Here is a 25,948-nt window from a genome sequence, read left to right as displayed (position 1 = left end):
TCCACCTCTCTAGCCTGTTCTCTCACCCTTCCCTCCAGTAAAGCCTCATGGCTGGCATGGCGAACAACCAACAGACTCCCCAGACCTGCTACACACTCTCCCTACCATGGGGTCCATGTCCTTCCCTCTGCCTGGCGTTGTGGACTGAATGTTTGTGTCTCCACAAAACTCTTACCCTGAAGTCTTAACCCCCAGTGCAATGCTATCAGGAGGTGGGCCTCTCGGAGGTGATTAGGTCATGAGGGTGGGACCTTCATGAATGGGGTTAGCCATCTTAACAGAGACCCCAGAGAGCTCTCTTTTCCTCTCCACCATGGGAGGGTACAGCGAGAAAATGGTCGTCTATGAACCAGAAGACCTTTCTCCCTGCCAGAACCTTGATCTTCGACTTTCCAGCCCCTAGAACTGTGAGAAATACATTTTTTTGGTTCTGCCACCCAGCCTATGGTATTTTACTAGAGCGGCCCGAACTAACTAAGACACCTGGCATGAGGGCTTTTCCAGGAGAGGAAGAGCCACCCAATCCATCAGACTCTCCTGCAAGGGAGAGCTCATGCTTTTCGAATACTCTGTGCGCCCCCTGGCCTTCCCCAGCCTCCTTTGCAGCCTGGTGGGCCCTGTAGCTACTTATGACCAGTGGATTGTAAAGATAAGAACCAAGATTGTTAAGAACTAGGATGCCTCCTTTGTCCCTCTCTTCCCTTGCTAGGGGAGACTTTGGAGGCCTCGTGTTCCAGGTGACACTTTTGTGTAACTGTGTAAAGCCACCAGAGTTTCAGTGTTTACCAGTTGTTGCAGCAGACCCGATCCTATTTTAACTAACACACTCAGGAATTTGAACAGAAGATATGCACAGAGAATTGGACACGAAGGTGGAATTCCAGTTTCACTAACCCTCGCTCTGTGGCTTTGGTCAAGATACTTTGTATCTCTATGCCTCAGTTTTTCTATCTGAAAAATAGGAAAAATTAAACCAACCTCATGAGGTTGCTATAAGAATTAAACAACGCACTGCCTGTAAAGCACTTAGCACAGTGCCCGGCACACAGTAGGTGCTCCATCATCAATGGTCTGTTATTAATTTATGTGGGAATTTTAAGCAATGAGAGTGCAATGAATCCCTCCCTACATATAATCCTCCAATAATTCCTGTTTGGGTTCCTATAGATGTAGGGTTTGCTATCCAAGGAGAGAGCAAAGTTCTAATCTCTCTAGTTCATCCTAAAAATAGTTCGCTCTTCTCTGTACATTCTGTCAGCTCAGCAAATCCCATCTAAGGAACTGGGAGATTGTGAAAGGCAATCTTTCTAAACAGGGGTCAAGTGTCCTTCTTACCCGAGGGTAACTCACACAAGATGCACATGAAGATAAAAGATGGTCCAGCAGTGTGAGCTCTTTCCACCCAAGCTGGGGTCTGGTGTCTACAGCCTCAAAGACAAGAGTCAACTAGCACATTCTACTTCCTAGAGAGAAGGGATATTTTTCTCATATTTATTAAGTCAATCATTCAAGTCATCTGAAAAACAGTTACTGAAAGTCACCAGCTCAAAAACCGGTAAACGCAAAAGTAATTGTGGATCTCGTAGTCAAGCTACTTATTGAAATCTTCAAGCGTTCCATCACCATCACCATCATCATTTTTATTGAGCACTTAGGTGTCACCCATAGTTCCAAAGCTTTAATACACCATTCACTCTTACTCTTTACCTTAACCTCATGAGATAGGATTTTCATCCCCATTCTGCTCATGGAAACCCCAGCGGACCTAGAAGTTAGATAACTTATCTGCGCTCTTTAGAAACTCCCTACGTGGAACGATTTCCATTGTTTCCCTGATGCTGGGGGCTTCTAACATAGGAAGGGTCACTGGTTGTCATAGAAACAACATAAGAACTTACGTGCAGAGCCACTTTGCTGCTGGTAGGCTAGTAACACCCTCTGGCCTTTCTCACGCCCCTTTCCTTGTTCAGGCTCTTCCCTCCCCTGGAAGGTCATTCCCACCAACTTCTCAGAGTAGCTATACTCTACTCAATTTTCAAAGCCTACCTCACCACCACCACCTAGGCATAATCTCTCAGGCCTCTGTTTTGTCCATCTCTGTTGCCCCTTACATTCTGCCTAAATTTATGGTCAGCTGTGCATTTGGCTTAGTTGTCTCAATCAAAGGGTTTCTCCTCCAAATCAGAGACCATGCTTTAGTCAACTCCGCAGCTCCAGGGCCTGGCATTTATGTGTGGATTCAATGGGCACTAACCCCATAGTGCCTGGCTCATAGCAGCCCATGTAGGTGCTCGGTAACCATGTACAGAATGGGGTTGGATGTGGAAATTGACAAAATGAGACAACCCAAGGAGAAAGTCTTGCATCCCAGAGTTAAGCATGCTGAGATGTCAGCAGGTGCTGTGAGCAAGAAAGGCCAGCAGGTTAGACCACCAAGACTTTCTCAGATTTAACAGTTAGGCTGCCCTCCAACTTAACCAGCTCTGTCCTCTCAAGCAAGCTGCTGGGTTCCCCAGTTGCCACCCAAAGTAGATGAAAAGCAGAAGTTGTATTCTTATTTTGTGCAACTTTGGGGAACAACCACAGTATCTGGTCCTATGGCTTCCACACTCTCTTCTGCCATTGCCTCTCCATCCAATTTTTTCCTCCCATCTGCAGGAGAAAATCTAAATGCACCTCATTTTAAAAGCTTAGTTCATGAAAATCCAGATTTATGAAAAGCATAGATCTGGTAGTAGTAATGATTTACTTTACCAGAAATAATTTACTTAAAAACAAATCTTTAAATGTCAAATACCAACCTGGTGCACTGAAAGTGCGCTTTAATTTTCAGAGACTCATACATAAGTTTGTTTTCCCTAAACACAAGGCAGGTACACTGCAGGGTCAACAGAGTTGGAGGTTGAGTGATGAGGGGACATTTGGGGGAAAACTAGAACGGGGGGGTCTAGTGACAATCTGGAATTGCATCTTCCCGCTGAAAACCTTCTCACCTGCAATGCCTCTAGAGTTGATTTTTACTAAATATGTGCCTTGAGCTGATCCATCAGAAGTAAAGAGTCCTCATGATCAAATGAGTCTAAAAAGTGTGCCTGCTCTGTCCTGCTCTTAAAGATCCTGATCACCATTTGGTTGTTCAAAACTCTAAGGAATCCAAAAGTAAAGCAACTTGTTTCATTTTATTTAACCCTACTTTTAGAAACTTAATTGACCACAGAACTCTTATTATGGAATTACTAAAATCATTCCATAGAATTTCTTTCCAGAAGAGGCTACCTTGAGAAAGACAGTAAAGTGAAGTGGGTGAGAGCCTGGTGGCTGTGGCCAGACAGCCTGGGTTTGAATCCCAGCAATGCCACTCGCTCTCGATGTGACACAGGCACTCTACTCTGCCCATGCTCTGGGCTTTCATTTCCTCACGTGCAAAGCGCGGATGATAAGAGGACTGGGTCATCAGACAGGGTGGATGTGAGAATTAAAAGTATTAACACATGTAAAGTTCTTAGAATGGATCCCGTATATAGTAAGTGCTCAGTAAATAATCAGCTACATTTAGTTAGACGGTAGAACTCACATATCATCCAACAACATGAAGACAGAGGTATTAAACATCCCAATATAATTTCTGGGAAACAGTAGAGTGCAATGTGACAATACCAGGAAAATGGAGTTAAATCCGAGAATAGATGGGTGTAAGAAAAGCATGACTAATTCTTGGTGGTGACTCAAGATGACTCCCAAGCAATGGAGAGAAGAGAAGTGGTCCAAGGCTCTTGGTGACTAGAGTAGCCTATGGAGGACATCTGCTGTGGGTAAAGCCCATCACGCCACATGCATGCTGTGTGATCTGAGGCAAGAAACCTAACCTCTCTGTGCCTAGGAATAAGAATAAAGCTGACCTTTTAGAATTCTTGTGAGTATTAAATGAGTAATTAAATGAACAGTGTAGGCTTCTAGCAAGTAAAGGTATCCCTGATTATCCAAGTCTTAAAGTGGTATGTCAATGTTTTTGCTCTTAGTTTTATTTATTTTTTTCTTGGAAACATATAGATTTAGAGACTCTAGAACCAAGGGGTACCTAAGAGGTCATCCAATGCAACCTCTTTATTTTGCTGACAGGGAAACAAGGCCCAGAAAGAGAAAGCCATTTCCCCAGGTCACATGGCAAGGGAGAGAGAAGGAACAACCTTCCTCTAGTGACACACAGAAAAAGCAGGGTAACCCTTCTGGGGGAGGAAACAGGTCTTTAGGGAGACATGAGAATGGCAGAGAGGGGGTGTGCAGCCCAGGAGAGCAGAGGACAGCTGTTTGGAAAAACGGTCCTGACCCAAAGGCTGTTGTGTTGGGCCGCGTCATCGCAAGAGCGCCTGACCGCACAATGGAAAGAACGCCTGCGACTCGATGCGTGCGTCTCTGCGCAGCCTTTGGAGCATGTTCGCAGTCCACTCTCACTTATTTTTCATCTCCTGTCAAACTCATATGGTAGGTGTGTTGTCCCTATTTTCTCAGATATTCAGAGAAGTTAATGACAAGCTGGTAAGCAGCTCAGAGAAGACTCCAAACGCCCACGGCTGTGAGCCACACCTGACCTGGAGCCACCCACCCCACATGGGTGGGATGCTAACTCTAATGCTAGGATTTAACATAGCTTTAATTTCTTACAGTCGCAATAGTTCTCCTGCGATGAGAATTATTCTCATATCTCCGGTCCTCCCTTCTTTGAGGAACTTTCTCTGACCAGCCCCATCCAACAGGCCCTCCCCCGTTCCTCTGAACACCTCCAGGGCTTGCTCTCTACACCCTGATGGACACCTGTCAATCACAGCCTGGCGTCAGAGCAGAAAGGCTCAATATCTCAACATTCAAATCCAGTTTAGTCCACAGTCCCTTTGCACCTATGATGTGCCAGGCTTCATGTCGGATAATGTCCACTCCCAGTCTCATTTAGCCACCCAAGAATGCCTGTCTGATCACGGCTATATCCTCAGACCAGACCAGGGCTGGGCACATAGTAGGTGCTTGTGCATATCTGTTGCACGAGAGAAGAACTATTAGGATCCTTTGATATCTTAGGCAGAGGGAGACCGCAGAAAGCAGTGGGCTGAGTAGAGGAGGGGGGCAGAGGGGGGAAAACAGAGCAGCTCTGAAGGAGGAACTTCGGGCTGCCACAGCTGCCCCCGGGTGCCCCTGGCAGGTCACAGCTGGGTGCAGATGCTGATCTTCCCCCTCCTGCTCCCCAAAGTGGAGAGCACCCTGGAACCACCCAGAGCTGAGTCCTGCCCCAGAGCAAGCAGATAACCAAAAACCATACCCAGAATCTTCAGAGGTGAGGCAAAGCTCAGGGTGTCCTGACCGCTGATTCGGTGCTTCATTTATGACAAAGAGATGAAATAAAGGAGGGGGTTGGAGTTATTCCCAAGAAAAGGAAACTCAAGCCTAACGGAGCACTGATAACAAGAACAGCAGGTATAGCCCGTAAGGGTTCCAGCGAAAACAAAAGTTACCCCAGATGGGGCCAATAAAGAGCATTTTGTGAAGGGGCCACTTACAAGGTGGCCTGGGGGTGAGGCTCCCAGGGCTACAGCAGGGTGAAACCAATACACCCTGGAGGAGCAGGGGGAGGAGAGGCATTACCGGGGGTCAAAAGAGGGCGAAGGGAGCCTCCAGGGCAGAGAAACACAGCTACCTCCAGTGACGCGAACCTCCCTCCATTTCCACCCTCTGGTCTCCTGGCAGGGCTCTCCAAGGCCAAACTCAACCGGAAGACAGGGGACAGGGGAGCAGGGTCAGCTTCCAGGGCACAGAATAAGGCAGGGAACAGATCAGGAGGGACCACAGAAAAGAACTGGCAGAGGCGACCATTTAATAACCATTCAGAGCTTTCCCACTGCTTGGTGCAGAGCCTGGGCCAGACTAGACCTCAGTACATATTTGTTGAGTGACTGAACGAATAAAAGCTTGCCGGGCATCCCTAAGGCCCAGCGCCCAGTGTCTCCTACAAACTGCTTTCCCCACAGCACTCAGCATGGGCATCAAAGATGTGTGAAAGCTTTCATACACACTCCACACTCACACACACATGCACTCACTCCTACTGAGCTCTAGCTCTGTGCTGAGCGTGTCTTCAGCCCTTGAGTTTCATGGTATCATTTGCTCCCTATGAGATAACCTTTGGTATCTCTATTATTCAGATATGGAAACTGAGGCTTAATAGCTTTCCCAAGGTGACTCACCTGTGAGGGGCAGAGCCAGGGCTCCCCCCAGGTGAGTCTAACTGAGAGGTCCATGCCCTCACCCACCATGTTCTGATCCCCGAGCCTGAACCAGGGCCTGCCAGGTGGTGGGAGGTTAACGAGTCGTGGTCCAAGGGAACTCTCCCCGCAGTCTCCATGTGGGTGGAAGACAAAGAGCCCGGTTATGCACCTCGGCTGTCCTCGGGGGGAAAATGGAATGGCTTTTGGCTGACCTGAGATGGTCCCCACAGCCTGCTTGAGGGCAGAGGGATGGAGCATGGGCCTTCCAATGTCTTGGGTCACTCTGAGCCCAGGGTAACTAGGGAAGCACTTGCCTCTTTCCTCGCTCCCCTACAAATCAATCGTTTTGTACCCATTAATGCCAGGTGGGGACCTGCACAAAGCGATCAGCTGGAAGCCCCAGCTTCCGTGGATGGAGGACAGGGTGGTTGGCAATGGTGGCCTGGGACAGAATGCTGCACTTGTAGAAACCAACCTACACAAAGCTCAGCAAATGAACCCAGAAAGGACTGCGTTGATGGTGCAACTTTTGTTTGCCTACCATTTGACTTCTTGCAGGAAGTATTTTAAAGGGTATTTTTCTCCGTTGCTGAACAGTTCCTCATTGAGAAATTTTCTTTTGTGACACTTGGACATCTCAGCTCCCAAAGTGATGATGGGACTTTTTTTTTTTAATTTCCACTTCCAGGTTTGGGTTCACTTCTTCATTCATCTGGAAGAGCAAAGAGGATTTCCAAATGCTTACCAAACATCTCGCTGAGCGCTGAAGACGGGCCTTGTCCCAGGCCCTGACTGTCACCTCTCAAAACCACCCTGCACAGGATGGGATGTGTCCAGCCCCTCTCTTCCTTCCCCCGGTCCCCAACTCGCCCACTCAGCACAGTTTATCAGCCTCCTCCATGTCCCGCCAGTCGTTATGAAGCAGCATGATAAAATCTGTCAGTTTGGTAAGAAACAGAATATAACCTGGTGGTGAAACTATCATGGATTCCAGAGCTAACGGGCCCATGAGGATTCTGGAAACTCCCTTACTCCCAAGGGAGTAAACAGAAAACAGAAACCATCACTGCTATGGTGGCCCATGGACAGGGTCCCTCAGATCCCTTACACCACCTTATCACCAACCTGCCAGACCCCTCTGTGCTCAGTCCTTTGGTAACTATGGTTTAAGCTCCTGCCCACTCTGCTAGCCTTACTCAGGCTCCCCGCTGGCAACACCAGGCTCCCGTCATGCCTTGCATGGGCTGTGCAATTCCATCTACTTTGGCTCAGGCCCTTTCTTCTGCCTGGGATGCCTTTCTCCCTCGGTCTTTCTCCTGCAAGCTCGTACTTCGCTGAAAGACTCAGCTCAGGCTCACCTGAGTATCATTTTCTGAGCCCCAAGCTACACTGCTTCCCTCTGCTTCAACATCCACCACCCCGAGTTACATCGGCTCTCTGGTCTGCCTCCAACAGTGGGCCCCCGAGTTCTGAGAAGACCGTGTCTGGCTCCTCTGGCTCCTGCCTGGTTCCCAGAGCCCAGCACAGGGCCTGATACACAGTGAGTGCTTGGAGGATCACTTTCTGATCTCTGGCTCATAACCCTCATCTTCTGCACTGGCATGTGAATTGGCTCAGCCCCTGCCCAGAGAAACAGGAAGTTAGAGATCAGTACAAAGTGACCGAATCCCCTCGGCCCACAGACTCTCCCACCCTTCATGGTGGGTTGTGAAACAGAGAGCGAGCAGCCCAGCGTGGGGGCCCAGGAAGCTGTGGGTTGGGGGGGTCCCCCGGGGTAGACAATTCCATCAGGGAAGCAGATGGTCCCGTGAGGCATATGTCTCAAGGGTCCAAAACCACTCATCCCACCAGAAACTCCAGCAGTAGAGCAACATTTCTTCAGCTGAAATCTCTCCTCCTGGTTAAAACGTAAAGTCCCATGGCAAGGCTTTCTAAGCTGTCTATCTCCACAGCTTTTTTATAATCATCAAGTGATATCCCACAATCTGTGCCCATTTAATTTCATAACAACTCTATGAGATCAGCATTATTTTCCTCATTTTATGGAAGAGGAAACTAAGTACAGAGAATCTAAGTAGCCCACAATCCCACATCTCAGAAATGGTAGAGCTGGAATCCAAACTCAGCTCTGTCTGGCCATGGTCCTCTTACCCAAAACGTTAAATTGCCTACTCTAACAAGAAGAAAGTTTCTGAACAGGAACCAGGAGACCTGCCATGTGACTTTAGCCTGGTCACAATCATTCTGACCCTTGATTTCCTCATCATTTTCCTCTAAGCCCAAGGCTACACTTGGCTCAAGACACATTTAGCATCACTTCCTCTACAGAGCCTCTCCCAAACGCTCCATGTCATAGTCAGTGGAGAACTAGTCAAGCCTTCCTTTGGTTCCCATTGGCCCAGTTGTCCCAGCACCTATGTATGAGTTAGTTATCACTGCGTAACAAACCACTTCCAAACTCAATGGCTTCAAACCAGCAGTCAGAAAACATATTCTTAAAAGGCCAGATTGTAACTACTTTAAGCTTTGCAGATCCTACAGTCTCTTTTGCAACTACTCACCTCTACTTTTGTAGCTTAAGAGAAACTATAAACAATACATAAATAAATGGGCATAACTGTATTCTAATAAAACTTTACTTAAAAAACACACACAAAACAGGCAGCTTGCTGGCCCACAGCCCATAGCTTGTCAATCCATGCTTTGAGCAGTAAGCATTTATCATTGCTCATGAGTCTATGAGTTGGCTGAACCAATCTGCTCATCTGGGCCAGGCTCTGCTGATCTTGGTTGACTCACTCATGCATCTGTGGTCACTGGAAGATGCCTTGGGGTTAGCTGGTCTAAGATGCTAATTTGTGTAATTGGTAGTTGGTCTGCTATCAGAGAAGGTGACAGAGATGACTGCGCCATGTGTCTCACATCATCAAGGAAATTAGCCTTTGTTCTACTAGAAGTTCTGCAAGGTTCCTAGAGATGGTGGTAGCACAAGAGGCCAGCGGAGGCCTAGGCTCAAAACTGACACACCATCATTTCCATCACATTTTATTGACAAAGCACATCACAAGACCAGCCCAGATCCAAGTGGTAAGAAAATAGCCTTGGTCTCTTGATAGAGGAGCCAAAAGTCACATAGAAAAGGGTGTGGATATAGCACAGGCAGAAAAAACTCTGGCCATTTCCAGTCATTCCACCATAGGCGGTTGCACTTGTTTGTGCATATTTGTTACACGCATGTCTCCCTCTTTTTAGACTGTAAGCCCCTTAGAGATGGGTCTCTATGCCTTATCCATCTTCGCATCTCCTGACAGTGATGGAGCAGTCTATTTGCCCTCCTAAAGGCCCTCAGTTCCTTCCATCTCTATCACCGCCACCTCCACCCTGGTCCAAGGAATTGTCAGCTCTCACCTGGCCCATTGCCATAGCCTCCTGAATGTGGAGGGGCTGTTAATAGCCACTAGGCATTGGAAACAAGTTTACACCCATTGGAGCAGGAATACAAGGCAAGTGCAGAACACTGAGCACCTGGGAGGGGAGGTTGGAGGCTTCTATTAAGATAGAGACTTGGGCAGAAAGGGAAGTCTGGAGGTGCTGATACCCTGGACATGATTCTGCTCAGTGTCAGTCCTGGTGCAGCTCCTAACAAGGCACCTAGGGTCAACAAGGCAGAAAAGTGCAAGAACTCTGGCACAGGGAACCAACATGGCAAGCCCAGAGCAATGTGGGTTGAGCATTGAAAGCAATGGACCAACCCCTAGCTCTGTTTCTTTACAAATAACTTAAACTCTCTGTGCCTCATGTCATCATCTGTAAAATGGGAATAAAAATAAATAACCCCCTCTCATCATAAAACTCAAAATGCAAGAGTTTGCGTTACGGGATGTAGTAGTAAAAGCTAATGCTGGTGTGCCAGGAGTGGCTGCAAGCAGTTTACATGCCACAGCTCATTTAACCCCCACCACAACCTCACAAGGCAGGTCCTGCTCTTGTCCCCATTTTACAGATGAGGAAGCAGAGGCTCAGAAACGGTTAGTGACTTGCCCAAGGTCACACTGCTGGTAGGATGCTGATCTGGGATTTGAGTTCATTCTCTTATGCTGCATACTCGACAAACTCCAGGTGACATTACTGTCAAGGTTCTCAGTCCTCCTCAAGGTCAGACATGACTTCTTCTTTTCTTCCTTTCTGCACTTAATTGGCCAAATGGCAAAAAAAAAAAAAATAAGAGGCCTGTGCCCTGAGCTTGCTTCTGCCAGTTCCTCATCCCCTGACCTTGAGCAAGCAAGGTTATCTTTCTGAAATTCAGTGTTACCCTTTCCATAAAATGGACCTAATAATTCATGCCACCCTGGGTGGGTCATCATGAAAAATAACTGAGGCTAGTGTGACAGCACATTGTCTGTTACCCAGCAATGCCCAATTGAAGGGCACTTCCAGACTGGAAAATGTGGACACTGAAAGGCCCAAGTGCCAACAGAGGGGTAGCTCTTACAGAGCAGGCCGCCCTCACCCACAGGTCACCTTGTTTATACAACGACCAGCCGATGCTGAAATCCAAGAAGCTGCCATCTGCCCTCGGAGCGAGCCCAGACACTGTTTTCCTGTTTGTATCATTGGCTTCAGGTTGCATTTTTTCTTTAAAAAAAAAAAAAAATTTGTTTTGGCAAGGGATATTGTCCCAAATTTTTTAAGTGGTTTGGTTTTCTTTCTTTGCCTGATTTTTTTTCTTTGATTGCATGTAGTTCAAACAATGGCGTCATTTATGGGCTCCAGGCGGCCTCCTGCCATGGGTCGCACACTGAGCTCTGCTTTTTAAATTGTTGGCTGCTGTCACTCTGACCTGAAACCGCAGCTCTCCTTTGAGGTCAGGTCACGTGGCATCTGAGAGCTCCAGAACCTTGGAGTTGCAGTGTGGGCTAACCAGGATTCTGATTTTTTATTTTAAACTCATCTGTTGTTATTAAATGCCCAGAGGTACATTTTCCTCTGGCCTCCCAATGGGTCTCCAAGGTTCTCAATGTTAAGCTCCATGGTCTAACCCTCCACTCCTGATCCTTTATTCTGGGAGACCTGGCACATAAAGCAGGCCAAGGTCAGCTGCACTCAGACTTGTATAGCATGCATAACATGGGCTTTCTGCCCTCCTGGATTTCTGGAATCAGGACACTTCCTCTTAAGACAGTAATTTTGGTGAGGAGTCACACAAAACCCCAATAGTCCTTTACACTAGAGTATGAACTGGCCTGTTAGCAGACCTGAGAGCCATTGTTAGATGGGGAAGGTGGAGAAGATGAGATCTCTGGGAATCACAAACAGAATGAGATGCTGTCTGTAAGAGTATGAGAAAGGGGCAGGAACAGAGGATTGTCACAAGCTGAAAATGGACTTGGCCTCAGTCAAGAATTGGCCTTGTGCTGGGACCATGCCAAATATTTACGCCAAAAGGAGATTATCATCTCGGAGGCCTCCATATTGTTGATGAGATTTAGTCTTTATTTACTTTATTTAACAAATTTTATATAAGACATCTATGTGTTAGGGGCTGCTCTAAGCTTTTTACAAATATACATTGATTTAATCTTTACAACAACCTCTCCAGCTAAGTGTTGTTAGTAGCCCCATCTTATAGGTAAGGAAACTGGGGCAAATAAAAGTTAAGTAATTTGCCAGACATCACACAGTTTCTGAGTGGCGGAGCTGGAATTCGAATCCAGGCAGTCTGGCTCTAAAGTCCACTGGTTTTACTCTTTTAGAAAAGTAAATGAATAAACTCCTGTGATGAGTAAGTCATTTCAACATTCAACTTAAAAGGCATCAAGACTGTCAGAGCCAAGTCATCAGAGACTGACTTATGAATTTGATGATGACATTCATTAGTTCACATTTTGACTCATTCAACAAGTATTCCCAAGCACCTTCTATGCCTCTGGACACTGAGTAGATGATCATTAATATGACAGTCACTGCTTGGAGCTTACAGTCTGGACAGCAGTCAGAGCCCCAGCTGGAGTTGCAATATAGATGGCAGGTGGCAGGTGGTATGTGTGGGAGTTCACTGTGGGAGTCCCAGGATGGGGATGGGGGCAGGTTTAGAGAAGTGACATCTAAACTGAGGCCTCGCCAAGAAGTAGAAGTTGGCCAGATAACAAGGTAGAACACAATGAACCGGGAAGTGGACAGAGCACGTGCAAAGGCCCAGTGGTGATGGAGAGCTGGGCAGTTAGGAAAACAGAAAGTTGGGTGAGGTTGGTGTGGGGGGCATGAGAAAGTAAAGTGGGGAGCTGAAGGTGGACAGAGAGCAGGGCCAGATACCACAGGGCCATGTGGACCCTGGTGTGGAGTTGGGTTTACTCTGAGGTCAAAGAGGAGTATACCAGGAGAGGTTCCAAGGAATTTTTAAGCCAGGGAGGCCCGGGTAGAGATTTGAATGGGAAAGGATTTGGAGGTGGCTTCCATTGACTGTAGGAAGCAAAAGACACATCTGTCCCCCTAAATGGGCCTCTAGACCTGTGGGCTGATTAAAGGAGACTACGCCTGATTACCCCAAGTTAAATATAACAGTTTACCTCAGATGGCCGGGCCCACTTCTCTTTGAAACAATACAGTCTTGGCAGAGAAAACGCGCCCATAAAAGAAATAATCTACAGTGGTGAGAGACGCCAAACCAAAGAGTCTTTTAAAGTTACAGACCAAAGATACTTGATTCTGGTGAACTTTCATTTCCCCAGGCGCCATCAGCACAGGACAGAAATGAAGACACACGGGGACACGTAACAGAAACTATGTCATGCCTGTGGCTTGTCCCAGCCCCCAGGGCTATGCTGGAACCTCAGTCCCTACTTTCAGATGGGGGTGTCTCCATGCACGAGGAGTTCTTCCTTTAATCCTGAGACATCCACTCACCTTCTCTTCGCCACTCACCTTGTGCTTCGTGTCACTCCCCTCGTGGCACCATCATTCACAAAGGCCACTCATCCTGTGCTATTTCCTGTGCTCATGCCTCCTGGTTACACCGCAGGTCATCTGGGAACCTCTTTGATGCAGCCACAAAGCTAAGATCCTTGGAAACCTTCAAGCATAGCTCCTTCACTCCCCAACGAATTTACTTTGAGTGTTTGCCAAATGCCAGGCACTGGGGATGCAAAGAGGAATGAAAGCCAGTGCCAGCTCTCGAAGAGAGCATAGCCTCGCGGAGGAGCAGAGGGCTCGTACCCTGGGCATCTTAAAACCTGACATCCAAGCATCAGCACACGTGGACTGTCACCAGGTGATGGCAGGGGGGAGGCATTCCAGGAAGAGGGCACGTGCTGGGGTTGGCCTCAGCCTCGCCTGCCATGAGGGCAGGTCTGCCCCTTTGATGCTGAAGAGAGCTCTGGTTTCCTGCTCCACCTCGAGCTGAGAAAGCAGCAGTAACAGTAAGAAGGGCAGCCATTTACTAGGTTCTAGACCAGCTCTGTCCAATGGCACTTTCTGCAGTGAAGGAAATGTTCCATCTCTGTGCCGTCCAATACTGTAGCCACTAGCCACATGTGACCAATGTGCACTAGATAGGTGGCCAGTACAATTGATGAACTGAATTTTTAATTTTAGTTCATTTTAATGGCCACATGTGACTAGTGGCTACTGTATTAGACAGCACAGTATGAGAAATTGTGCTAAGTACTTTATGGATAATACATTAATTCTAACAATAACCACTGAGATAAGCATGATTATCGTCTTCATTTGACAGATGTAGAAACTGAGGTCCAGAGAGGATAAATAATTTGTTCAAGACACTCAACAAATGTGGGTAAGTGTGCAGCCAAGATTCAAACCCCAGCATGCCAAGCCCAGAGAGAAGAAATGATGCCTTCACTGCACATTCATTCATTCCAGAGACACGTAGTCATTGCACCCATTATGAGCCAAGCACTGTGCTACAGATGGGGATACAGGCATCAGTGGGGATACAGGGTTTGTGGTCTCAGTGAGCAAATGATCTATAGAGGAAGACAGACAAACTGAGGAAACCTCAACACCACATGGCAACTGCTATATTCAAAGCCAGCTCACAGTGCTGGGGAGCCCTCAGCTGGGGCCATTAGCCCCGCATGGGGAGTTGGGGAGGGGTGCCCTCCCATCATGAGAAATGCCTGAGAGGGAAGGGGTAATCGATCTCAGGCAGGGGACCAAGTCACCCCTCTGCCATGCAGCTCATGGGACACTCAGCAACTTGACGCCTCCCCTGACATGTCCTCAACTGGCCAAATTGACTATTGGCAAACCACGCAGACTGTGGCTTCCGGAACTTTCCAAGATTTGCACTGTGAGAGCCTAACCTAGCACTCAATTCGTAACAGGCTTTCAACAAAGCTGTGGAGCTTTAGTGTCAGCTAGACCATGGTTCAAGTCCCAGCTCCACCACATAGTGGCCCGGTGGCCTTAGGCAAGCTTTTTAACCTTTGTGAGCTTCGGTTTCTTCATCTGACAAATTGGGATAATAATATTTACATTCCAGGGTTGTTATGAGGATTATACGTGTTACTTTGTAGACTTTTAACAGATGGCTGCTGTTATTACTAAAATTATGACTGATTAAAGCTGCAAGTAGACCAGATCCCTTTGCCCCTCTGCCCTTCGCACAAGGGCACTGAGGCACAGGGAGAAAGTGGAGGTGTGGGAGGTGGGGAGAGTGCTAGACCTGGGGTCTCATCCAAGCTTGATCGCTCGCTTGAGTAACATTGAGTGAGTCACATCCCCACTCTGGGTCTCAGTTTCCCATCTCTAAAATGAGAATATTGGCCCAGCCGGGCATGGCTCAGAGGTTGAGCATCGACCTAGGATCCAGGCGATCGGGGTTCGATTCCCGATCAGGGCACATGCCCGGGTTGCGGGCTGCAGCCGATCAATGACTCTCTCATCATTGATGTTTCTATCTCTCTCTCTCCCTCTCCTTTCCTCTCTCTGAAATCAATAAAGATATTAAATATATATATATATAAAATGAGAATATTGGCCTAGACTTGGCAATTCACATGCAAATGCCTACTGGGGCATCCAGGGAATTAAAATGAGATAAGGGAACTTAATGTGGGAACACTTACCTTTCAATTCCTGCTGACAGTTGCCACATGGGAACACTGCCTACAGTTTCCAGAGGTTCTGATTTTCACCAGAAGCTAGACATGTCATTTGCTACAACATGGAAGGACCCTGAGGGCATTATACTAAGTGAAATAAGTCAGGCAGAAAAAGACAAATCCATATGATCTTACTTATTGAAAAATAAACAAAAAAAATTAAAAATAAAAACTCATAGACACAGAGAACAGATTGGTGGTTGCCAGAGGCTTGAGGACAAAATGGATGAAGGGAGTCAAAATAGATTTTCTGTAAAAAATCTTGAATTAAAAACAGATGGTAACTAATATTGTAGTAACTATATATGGTGTCCGATGGATACTAGACTTAACACAGTGATCACTTTGTAGGGCACCTAAATGTTGTATATCTGAAACTATGTTGTATATCTGAAACTAATATAATATTTATGTCAACTATAATTTTAAAATAAAATTTTTAAATTATTTTTTAAAAAGGCAGTAACTCTTAAATCATTTAGTCTTATTAAACACTATAAAATTAGACAAAGCAGGTCTCAAGTCAAGGCTAGTCCAGGGACTGCCATTGTGGCATCTGCGGGCTGAATATCTTCTCAGGACCTCCGAGCCCTGCCCATGGTGATCTGCTCCTGGGAGCCTCCAGCACACCACCCTCCACCCTTGCTGTCCTCTTTGCCCGTTTCTGAAAAAACACATCTTTCAGGTCCCCTTTTCGGTTCCTTCCCCCATGTGTGTCACAAACCTATGAGGTCTCAGAGGGTGCCTTGTTGAGGGCCGGGCCTCCTGGAACCCTACAGAGATTCACCCTGGCAAGTTCTCCTTGCATTTCCAGGAGCCCCTCTGAACCTCTCAGTTCCCAGTTCCAGTTTGTGACGACTGATTTCTTACACTGACCTCAGTCTCCACTGCACCAAGTGGAAAGTGTTGATGAAATAATCATCTCAGCCACAATGTGTGAGAGCAGGTGTGAAACGAGCAGGTGTGACAGCCAGTGAATCAAGAGCCATCCACATGCCAGGCACTGCTCATGCCGTGTTATCTGCTTAGTCTTCGTGGCAACCCGTCAGGTAAGTGCTATTATCACCATCATTTTTCCCCAGGAGAACACTGGTTTCAAGAGGTTAAGTAACCTGCCCAGGGTCACCCAGCTAGTAAGTAGCACTGCTGAGATGCAGATGGTCCAGCTCCCAAGCCCATGTTTTATAAGTTGTATCCCTCTGATGCTGAAATGCACAGTTAACCATCCAAAGGCTCCCCAGCCAAGTCAGGATGAAGTCCAGCCTCCATAGATGGGCCTGTCTGATCCAGCCCAGCCCTGTTTTCCAGCACTGAATCTCACTCCCCTCGTGGAATCTTATGTACCTCTCTGCTTTTGCAGATGCTGATCCCTTTGCCTGAGATGCTCTTCCCTCCATTCTCTGATTGGTGAGCGTCATGGCTGACCCTTCAGAGCATCTTCTCTGTGAAGTCATCCTGGGCTTCCTGTGTCTGCCTAGTGTATCTGTTTCATCACTACAGGCTCCCACTGGACAAGCATCACCTCATGGTATGTTTGCCTCCGCATGAGATTAGAAGCTCTTTGAGGGCAGGGCTAGGGCTTAGTTCTCTAGTCCTGACCACACAGCAGGCTCAACACATGCTGTCCAAGGTGACCTAGACTGACGCTAGTCCTGCCTGCACTCTCATTATGTTTAGTTTAGCCTGAGCCCCTGGGGACCAAGGTATCATGGGTGGGGACATTGCCATTGGATCAGTCAGTGGTGCCATCCTGTATCACAGCTCAAGACTACAGACTGGGTGGCTTAAACAATTCTCACAGCTCTGAAGGTTGCAGGTCCAAGATCAAGGTGTCAGCAGGTAGATTTCTTCTGAGGCTTGTCTTCTTGTCTCGTAGTGTCTTTTTATGTCTTCATATAGTCATCCCTCTGTGTGAATGGCTGTGTCCTAATCTCTTCTTCTTACAAGAACACCAGGTAGACTGGATCAGTACCTGCTCCAAGGACCTCATTTAACCTTAATTACCTCTTTAAAGACCATATCTTCAAATACAGCCACATTCTGAGGCACTGGGGGGCTAAGACTTCAACATATGAATTTACAAGAACACAACTCAGGCCATAACACACCCCAATTATCCTCCTTCCTTTTGCTCCCCAAAGTAATCTACGTGTAGCTAGAATCGTTAAAGATCAGGCTAGAGAGTCCACCAGGAGCATCCAGCCCAGCCTTTGCATTTCACAAATAGGGGAACTGAGGCCCATAGATGAGAAATGGCTTGCCACTAAAATCAATCAGCAAATTACATCAGAGTTCCTCCCTACTAGTCCAGGGTTCTTCCTGTGGCCCCATTTCCATTAGCAAACATCATCTTTGCTGGTCTGAACATCCACTTCAACCCCCAAGGCAGAGAAGAAGGAAGGCTGGTGGGATCCAGGAGCAGATTTCCTGCCAGGAAGTCTCCTCCCTCTCCCTGCTCCATGATGGCAGGACAGACACCCATGCCTCACCCAAAGCCCAGATGGCTAGAGCGGTTCCCTGCCACCTGCAGACTGCGCTAGTCACCAGGGCTCAGCCTCAGAGCTCCCAGGAGAGGAAGTTGATTGAAATATCAAGCATCTGACTTTCTTTTCTCAGTCCAGAGTGGCAGTAAAAAAGGAGCCCCTCGCCACCACACATGCTCTGCTTTGGTTGGTCCCAGGAGTTGCAGCCCCCACACCTCTTGTTCCATAGCCCCTTATAGTCCAATCCTCTCCAGAGCTACCCCCGTTCTGTTAATACTGTCAGAGCCCAAGGCTCTTCTGTGGCTCCCTGTGCCTGCAAAAGGAAGGTGATCCTCTTCAGCACGACAGGCAGAGCCCTCTGCCTGTGTCCCACCTTGGCTCCCAATTAGGAGCATGGATCTTGGGCCAAATTGATTGAGCCCAAATCCTTTCCCTAGCACTTTCTAGTTGTGTAACTTCAGAAAAAGTTACTTAGCTTCTCTGTGCCTCAGTTTTATAATCTATAAAACGGGGACAGTAGCAAGACCCTCCTTATAGAATCGTTCTGTATATTAAATTAGTTGATATTTGTATGGCATGTAGAATAGTGGCTAGAATATATTAAGCCTTATGTAAATATTTGTTAAACACCTACATACATACATGCATACCCCCCACCCCACCCAGCACACCCAACCCAAAGATGACAAGCTTTCCTAAGAACCCACGATGTGCAAGGCACAGATTCTGGTAGGAAACGGCTTAGGGATGCAGATGTACTAGATACAGCCTTGAAGAGCAGGGGCAATGCCCTGGGCAGGAAGTGGGGGCAGGGAGCAATTCAGGAAAGGTATGAACAGAGTCAGGGCAGCATGGGAGCACAGGGGTGTTAGGCTAACGGCCGGGTGTGGTGGGGACAGGTGGCGGGAGCTGAGACTAAAAGGGCAGGAGACCAAATCTTGGAGAAACGGGATGCTACAGTAAGGGGTCTCATGGTGTGGACCGCTTACCAGCTAAGAATGCACCATGCAAGTGCCCATCTTTGGGCTTCTCTCCCTGGTCCTGTCCCCACTCCAATGCCATTCAACAAACACTGGGTTTCAACTCTGACCCTGCTCAGCAGTAGGTCCGGCATAGGATGTAAGCAGAGTCTGTTCTAGAAAGAAGCACAAAGTCAAGAGGGAAGCTAATTAGATGATTCAAGTTCAGTGTGAAATAAGAATGAGGCCATGAACAAGGGGCAGCTCCAGCTGATCTTGGGGAGGTCAGGGAGGGCTTTCCAGAAGATGGGCCACGTGAGCAGAATAGTGAAATGCACCTGAGCCTTTGCAATGGGGGGAGGTAAGGGATGTTCCAGTCTGTGAGAAGGCACCAGAGCATGAAACTGCTGATGGTGTGTTGTGGCTGGAGCAAAGGGCACATGGGGCCAAGAGGCGAGGGGCAGAGCTGTGAGGGAGCGGGTGACCAGAGCCGGGGGCGGGGGGCATGTGAGCAAGGCCAGGGAACTGTGTCATCACCTAGGAGTTAACATGCCCTAGAGATGGACTTTGGGGATGGGAAGGGCATAAATAGAGCTACACTTTGGAGAGAACGCTGTGGGTTCCCCCAGCAGCAGAGCCTGAGATAAGAACATAGATGGAGGTGGTTTATTGAGAGGTGGCCCCAGAAAGAAGCAAGACCAGAGAGAGGATAGTGAGTTAGGGATTTGGGGGGGGAAACAAGGGGTGTGTTGTTGAGCTTGTTACCTCTGTGGGCAGCTAGAACTCAGTCTTGCTGGGAACCCTCTGAGTCACTATTAATGAACTTCATATTGTCACCAACTTTCAATCCCCATAGCCTGCGGGTTTCCTTCAGAATGTATTAACTCTCCCCCTTCCCATCGCTCCTCCACATTGTGCCTGGGCAGGGGTTGACTGGCCTTCTGTGGTTTTTAATAAGCCCTGCATGTTTAAAATAGGATACTCCCAGCATGCATGAAACTGTCCTCACAGCTGTGCCAAAATCAGGTGGCCCAAGGGAGGTGTGTGGGCCACAAAATCATCTGTAGCAATCCCCCTGGGTCCAAGGTGCATTGGTGAGCATTATGTTTCATTGAAAATAAAAGAAAAACAAAAATAATAGTGGTTTAATCAAGTTAGACTCATTTCCCCGTTGCATTGAAGAAGTCCAGAAATAGTGGTTTATGGCTTCACTTTGTGAAGGGCATTCTTCGAACTGTGGAAGGCCATTCTCTAACGGACCAAAGGGAATGTTGGAGCGTCAGCCATTATATTCATGTTCCAGGTGGCAGAAGAGAACAGCAGAAAGAAGAGTACACACTCTCCATTTTAAGGAAACTTCCCAGCACTTCCATATGACACTTCTATTTATATCTTCTTCACCAGACTTAGGCACGTGGTCATTAGCTGCAAGAGAAGCTGACAAGTATTGTCATTTAGATCATTAGCTATGTACCTAACTGAAAATTAAGATTCTTGAACTAAGAAGGGAAAGAGAATAGACCTTAGGAGGTGACTAGCAGCTCCTGCAACAAAGATGTGAGATGGGAACCAGGAGGTTAATTGGGAAGCAATTTTTGCAGTCCAGGTATACTGAGAAGGACCTAAGCAAGGGGAGCGGGAGTGGGGATGAAGGGACTGCACCTGTCAGATGTCTGGGTATGGATTTGACAGGAATTGGTGGGGGACATGAAGAAGAAAGGAGGGAATGGGCTCAGGAACGCCATTCACACAGCCAGGAACTATATAAGATCAACAGTTCAGTGAAGGCCTTGAGTCCCACTGAGGACATGCTACGTTTGAGAACGACAGCCAGTAAGTAGATAGTTGGGTGTTCAGGTGGTCAGGAGAGAAGTCTCAGCCCAAGGTAGCAACTTGGGGGTGTCAGGAATTGGAGCAAAGAAGAGTCCTTGAGGTGGGAATGTAAAAAAGGGAGCAGGGAGCTCAGATAGCACAGTAGGCCAACATCAGAGTGTCACCAGCATGGGAGCTAACCTTTGTGAAGTGCATCCAAGGGCCAGGGAGAGTAAGGAGTATTTCTGCCCCTGGTTGGTTGTATCCCTCTGTCAAAGCTTCTAACAGGAAGCCTCCCTTTATAGCTATACTCTGGGTTTAAATAATCACTTGGACTTCAAGCCTAGGGCTGGTGATGGTTCCCGGTGATTACTCACTTTAGAGTGAATTTCTTGTTGAATTCCCTTAATCCTTCCATACTGTCATAAGCAGTGCTTTCATTAAACTCTCCTTAGTTTCAAAGATGATGATGATAGATAGATGATAGATAGAGATAGATGATAGATAGATAGATAGATAGATAGATAGATAGATAGATAGATAGATGATAGATAGATAGATAGATAGATAGATAGATAGATAGATAGATAGATAGATAGATGATAGAGATGATAGATGATAGATAGATGTGATAGATGATAGATAGATAGATAGATGATAGGTGATAGATAGATGATAGATTAGATAGATGATAGATAGATAGATAGATAGATAGATAGATAGATAGATAGATAGATAGATAATAGATAGATAGATAATAGATAGATAGATAGATAGATAGATAGATAGATAGATAGATAGATAGATAGATAGATAGATGAGATAGATAGATAGATAGATAGATAGATAGATAGATAGATAGATAGATAGATAATAGATAGATAGATAGATAGATAGATAGATAGATAGATAGATAGATAGATAGATAGATGAGATAGATAGATAGATAGATAGATAGATAGATAGATAGATAGATAGATAGATAGATAGATAGATAGATGAGATAGATAGATAGATAGATAGATAGATATAGATAGATAGATAGATAGATAGATAGATAGATAGATAGATAGATAGATAATAGAGGATGATAGATGATAGAGATGATAGATGATAGATAGATAGATAGATGATAGATAGATAGATAATAGAGGATGATAGATGATAGAGATGATAGATGATGATAGATAGATAGATAGATGATAGATAGATGATAGATAGATAAATGATAGATAGATGATATAGATAGATAGATAGATAGATAGATAGATAGATAGATAGATAGATGAAAGATAGATAGATAGATAGATAGATAGATAGATAGATAGATAGATAGATGATAGATGATAGATATAGATAGATAGCGATAGATAGATAGATAGATAGATAGATAGATAGATAGATAGATAGATGATAGAGATGATAGATGATAATAAATAGATAGATGATAGATAGATAGATAGATAGATAGATAGATAGATAGATAGATAGATAGATAGATAGATAGATGATAGATAGATACATACATACATACATACATACATACATACATACATAGATGATAGATAGATAATAGAATAAAGAGGTGGGTGGGAGAAGAGATGGTAATATATAGATAGCAGGGAAAAATTAGATCAGAAGGGAACATGAGAAGGAACAGTGGGAGATGCAGGGGGAGAACCAGGAGTCAAGGGAGAAGCGAGCTCAAGGTCAGATGTGACCCCCACATTAGTGAAAAGGAAGACTATGACACATTTATTGGATTTGCCATAAGAAGGTCGCCAATGACTTTAATGAGAGTGGTTTCATGTTGTGGGAGAAGCCAGACTGCAGCGGGTGGAGGTGCAGAAATGAGTGGGAGATGAAGAAGTGGGACAACTGCTTTCTCCCTCGTCGCCACCTGAAAAGCCTGGCTCACATGTCACCTCCTCCACAAACTTTCTCTGAGGCTCTTTATTTTCTCTATGCTCACTGAGCATCCAGTTACTTATCTGCCACAAATCAGTGGCTGAGCTCCCAGGGTAGGAGTCCATGGCCCTGGATCTACTCAATGTCATAGAAAGAGTACTGGACTTGGAGTCTAGAAACATGGGCTCAAATCCTAAAAAATAGTTCAGCCCACCCTCCCAAGCTCCTACAAAGGAAGCACATCTTGTCTGACTTGTCCAAGAACAGGCTCGGGGCCCTGCTCAGCGCCCATTGCCCCACGCCATGGAAGGGTGCCCCTCCAGCTGCCATCCAGTTGGGCTTCCTCACTGGTCATCATCCAGTAAAGAACCATAGCCTGCCCTCATCTGTTTCCTTGGCCATGAAAAAATATAGGAGCTCCCGATGGTCACAGACATCCCCCTTTCCCACCATCTCTAGGACTGGTCAAGGCCAAAGACAATCTCTGTTACCTGTGGTTCCATCAAGAAGAGGATATTGACCATTTTACCTATGAGATTTGACTGCCCATTCTGCATTGAACCTTAGAAAGCAGAGAACTCAGAGACTTTTGTACCATATTCTATTCAACCACATGCTTCATTTGACAACAATTAAGACCCTCAACATTAGAAGAGCCAAGGGAGCTGTTTCAAACGGCAGATGCCTTGGTCCCACCCCAGACCACGGACTCAGAATTTCCCGGGGGGTTCCAGGCTTGTCTGTTCCTCAGAAGAGTGGTTCTGATGGGGAGCCAGGGCTGGGAATCACCAAATCTAAAATTAATCACAGGAAATGAATACTGAGCTAGACCTACTAGGTGCCAAGCAATGCCACTGTGGTTAACTTTGCCACAGCCCAATAGTGTGGGCTTTCTCAGCCTCATTCTATAATGAGGAAAGGGAAACTCTAAGATGGCAGGGGGCTTCCCAAGCCATCCAGCTGTTAAGAGGCAGAACCAGGGTTGGAATCTGGTCATTCTGATTTCAACACCCAGCCTTGCCTATGCCCCTCTATGCACGCCCTTCTGTGTAAGAGCCCTGTGCGAACAGACCCTAGGGAGATGGGATGTGTCCAACTCATGCCTGGTCTGGGAGCTGACACCTGAGTGAGGGTGGCTGACACATGAGCAGTTAACTCTAACACAAAGCTGCCTGAGAAGGACAAGCAGAGGCTCCAAGGGCTTTGAAAGTCCAGCTGTAATGTGGTGGGGATACCGGAAGGAACCAAGGAAAGCTTCTGAGAAGAGGTGATGTTTGAGCTGGGTCTTGAATGATACCACAGGTATTTCCACTTGCCATGCAACATGCCAAGCACTGCGCTTGGTCCAGGGGATAGAAAGATAAACAGGGCATGGTCCCTGCCCTCTGGAAGCTGGGAGTCCAGCATTCAGCCTTCTCTGCACCCCCTGTTCTCCGCAGGCCTTCTTCCTCCATCCGCTTCTTTACTGCCCTCATCCCTCTGCTTCCTATGGTGCCTCAGCTCCCCTCGGTCCTGTGGAGCACCCTTCACAGTGAGCCAGGCTCCTTAGTCACCCAGGAAATGGGGTGCTCCAGGTCCCGCACTCAGGGAGGAGAGAGGCACATGGGCCCCACCCAGGCTGGGGGGTGGGGGTGGGGACTATGAGGCAAGTGCCAGAGCCACAGAGTGAGTCAGAGACACAGACACCTGAGAAATGGGCATAATAAGACCCACTTCCCTGGGAAGCCGAGGAGAGAGATGAGATAGGAAGAGAAAGTGCTTTGAGCTCCTAAGAAGAAAGAGACCATAAACAGATCCAGGGTGTTATTACCATGGTCATTACCTGCCTCGATTAAAGGGGCACGCATCTGACTGCATGAGGGATCCCTAACTAGTCCTGCAACCCACACATGGCTGTATTTTTAATATAATTTCATTTTTATTATTAACAATTAAGCCCATGAAATATTCTTCAAGTCACTCCGACGTGTTAATACTCCCCTTCAGGCTGGGTGGGGTCTCCTCCCTCCCACGTGGCTAGGAAAGCATCCAGCCCAGGGAAGAGCCTGAACTGCCGCCCCCGTGACACCTCAGCTCTCCAGCCCTGGGTCCTCCCCACAGGGGTCTGCTGTCATCTCTTGGCCCCTGGTCCCATTATCCAGATTCCCCACCCCCTTGGTTGGCTCTTCACACCTCATGGCCCTGCCTACACCTGCTTTATCGATCCCTCAATCAAGGGCGAGGAGAATTGAGTGAACTCCTGCCAGCGATAGGCATCGGGGAAGCAAGGATTAGTTAGACACGGTCTTTGCCTTCAAGCAGATAAGCGCAGAGGCTGTTTCATTCATTCACCCAACGAGCTCTAAGCGCAGCACCATGTTCTGGGCCCAGTGCAGAGCACTCAGAATAACACACATCCCGCCCACGGGAAACACACCTGTGAGAGGACACTGACCCAACAAGGCAGGAATACGCACTGATGTGCATTATAATACAGCAGTGTCCCCAAGGCTGAGGGGGTGGAAGAACTCAGTCTGCCTTGGAGCCGGGCTGGGCGGGAGCGTGATGGCCATTGCTGGGGACGGTTCCCAAAGTGAACAGACCTGAGCTAGGCCTCAAAGTGCAGAGGGAAGGAAGGGCATTGCAGGCAGAGGGAACAGCATGAGCCAAGTGCTGGGGAGAAAGAAATGAGTGTGCTCAGGACATGGGGAGGGGTCCAATGTGGCTGGGTGATGGCAAGTTGGGAGGAAGGATAGAAATGAGGCTGGTGCCCAGCCGGGCGTGGCTCAGCGGTTGAGCATCGACCTAGGATCCAGGTGATCGGGGTTCGATTCCCTGTCAGGGCACATGCCCGGGTTGTGGGCTCGATCAATGACTCTCTCATCATTGATGTTTCTGTCTCTCTCCCTCTCCTTTTCTCTCTCTGAAACCAATAAAGATATATTTTTTAAAAAAAGAAATGAGGCTGGTGAGGAGTCAAGGGCCTCGCATGCTATGACTATAAAGACGGGCAGCCGCGTTTACAGGCCCAGCCATGAGCCGGGCAGGCTGAAGACACCCAGGTTGCCCAGCCTGTAAGAGGCCAAGCCTGCTGCGAGGGGCCCTGGCTCTTGATACAAAACTAAGGGGTTTGATTGAGGATGGACGGAAGTGAGGGATTTAGGCAGAGGGAAGGGGCGCAGCAGGCGCCTTGGGGTAACTGGGCGTTGGGCGCAGTAAGAAGTTACAAGTGGTGAGTGGAGGGTTTCAGGGAGTGGGGGGTTCCCAGGGAGAGCCTTGGCCTCCTCCACAAGCACATCACAAAGGGACAGAGCTGGAAACAACCTTACAGAACATCCTGATGAGCAGCAGGTTCCCCTTCTAAATACTTCACCAAGCTGCCACGTGCTTGCCCCACGCGACCTGCACCGTAACTCAAGTCAACAGCATCT

The sequence above is a fragment of the Miniopterus natalensis genome, chromosome 16 (assembly GCF_054644295.1).
Source record: "Miniopterus natalensis isolate mMinNat1 chromosome 16, mMinNat1.hap1, whole genome shotgun sequence".
NCBI lineage: Eukaryota > Metazoa > Chordata > Mammalia > Chiroptera > Miniopteridae > Miniopterus > Miniopterus natalensis.
This window is presented reverse-complemented; position numbering follows the sequence as displayed.